The sequence below is a fragment of the Cynara cardunculus genome (assembly GCF_001531365.2).
Source record: "Cynara cardunculus var. scolymus isolate 2C chromosome LG 6, CcrdV1, whole genome shotgun sequence".
Taxonomy (NCBI): domain Eukaryota; kingdom Viridiplantae; phylum Streptophyta; class Magnoliopsida; order Asterales; family Asteraceae; genus Cynara; species Cynara cardunculus.
In genome coordinates, this window is record NC_037533.1 from 6010746 (window position 1) to 6012969 (window position 2224).

At 41.1% G+C, this 2224-nt stretch overlaps 1 non-coding gene across 1 annotated transcript; it reads left to right on the plus strand.

The window, feature by feature from the left end:
- The first annotated feature begins 1273 nt into the window (after window positions 1-1273).
- On the plus strand, window positions 1274-1380 carry LOC112515006. Its single transcript, XR_003069465.1, has one exon. It is a non-coding gene; the product is annotated as a small nucleolar RNA R71 (small nucleolar RNA).
- Window positions 1381-2224: the final 844 nt, after the last annotated feature.

Consider the following 2224-nt stretch of genomic DNA (forward strand, 5'->3'; position numbering starts at 1 on the left):
TTAAAATGCAATTCCTCTTTCTGATTCCTCAACCTTTGGGGGTAAGGAACATAAGGAGGGATTGGTTTTATCACATTCTTGCTTGGAGGTGTTGAGCAAGATGAGTCTTGAATGCCCTGAGTCTTTGTGGTGCTCTTTGGACTTTCAGATGGAGTCTTAGCATCAAATTTAGGAGTCTCTACTACCTTAGTTCCTTTAGACTTCTTCAGAGTTTCCTCTGGAAAAAGTAAAGGGAAGTATGATCTAGGGGGAACAAGAGTGGTGGTCTCAGATGTTTGCTTTTCTAGAGGTGGGACTGGTCCTTCTTTGGCAGGGACCAATGCTGTAGCATCAGTTTTTGACAAAATTGGTTTACAATCTTTTTGCATGGCCTCTATCAATTCCTTCCCACTTCTCAAGGTCACTGCTTTCACATGTTCCTTTCCTAAGGCTCTCGGGACTTCTATGTTACTAGGCAAAGTACCAAGGACTCTATTGGTCTGATTGAGTGCAAGTTGACTGACTTGGGTTTCTAGATTTCTGATAGCAGCACTTTGTTGATTAAAAAGAGATTGATTTTGATAGTTTTGTTGGGTTATCAAAGCTTGATTTTGAGCTTGAGCATGTGCAAATAACCCTTTTATCATTGCTTCCAAAGAAGATGATAAATCAGCMTGTGGAGGTGGCTTGTTTTGAAAAGGTGGTTGGGAATTCTAAAAACTTTGTTGGTGAGAGTTAGAACTGTTTCCATGATGTTGTGGTTGGAAATTAGAAGTTCCTTGTTGCTTATGGACTGGTGGATTAAGGYTGGGACTGGTCCAAGAAAAGTTCGGGTGCTGTTTCCAACTTGCATTGTAATTGTTGGTATAGGGACCAGATCCATTATGAACAAAGTTTATGGATTCAGAATTATGAGGACAATGTTCATACGAGTGTTCCCCACCACAGCATACACATTGCACAGAGAGGACTGTTGGAACAGATGTGTTAGCAGCTTGCTGTACTCCTTGACCAGAAGTTAAAATTTTCAATAAATTGGTCATGGAGGTGAGTTGAGCTGTTAATGCAGTATAATGCAGTATATGCATCCACCTCATGTATTCCAGCAGTCTTTTTCTGTAGCTGGGCACGTGGGTCAGCCTAATGCCCATTGTTTGCTGATATCTTTTCTAGGATCTCATATCCCTCATTATAGGTACTGGCTGTAAAGGCTCCGCCTGCAGTCGCATCGAGCATTTGTTTTGCCATGGGACTTAACCCATTGTAAAACGTCTCAAGTTGAATACAGTACGAAATGCCATGGTGTGGGCATTTCCTTAACAGCTCTTTAAACCTTTCCCACGCATCAGGAACAGCTTCATCATCGAGTTGTTTAAAAAGATAGATTTCGTTTCTGGACTTAGCGTTCCTTGTAGGTGGGAAATATTTTCGCAAAAACTTTTCCGCCATGTTACTTCAAGACGGCACAGATCCCGGTGTTAAAGAGTTAAACCATGCTTTTGCCCGATCCCGTAATGAAAATGGAAATAAAGTGAGTCTGAGAGCGTCATTGGACACTCCCGGGATCAGGAAGGCATCTATGATTTCCATAAAAGACTTTAAGTGAGAATGTGGGTCCTTTGAGGGCAGTCCAGCAAATTGGCCATTAGTCTGTAACATGTGAAACATTATCGGTTTTAGCTCGAAATGGAGAGCGGTCATATGTGGTCTAACTATCCCATAATTTAATTGCTCAAAATCCGGGATAGCATAATCCATGATCCGTCCATTTTTGGAATTTGCCAGATTAATGATATTTGGAGTTTGTGCCCTTTGTTGCTCAGTAGGGTCTGACTCAGTGTCCAAATTATTATCATTATCATGATGTGGGTTTCCTTGGTGAAAATTTGGGAACGGTGGTATTTGCCCAAAAATTTGCGGTTGGTTTTTCAAATATGGCACTTCCGGAATGATGGGAGCAGGTAACTCCATGTTGGGAGGGAGTAGAGTCTGAAATGCACTTTGAGCCCTCCTTCTATGGTGAAACGTTATCTCAATATCTGGATCAAATTCGAAAAATTCCCCGCTATGTGTTCTTGGCATACACCACTTTTCAAAAACAGGTACTAGAAAAATCAAATCTTTTACTTCACTCAAAAGAAAACTTTAAGCTTGCCTATACCTGGCAACGACGCCAAAAACATGGTCGGTCAAATCCTTTACCTTTAGACTTAATGAAATTGGGCCACAAAGCAAGTATACAATA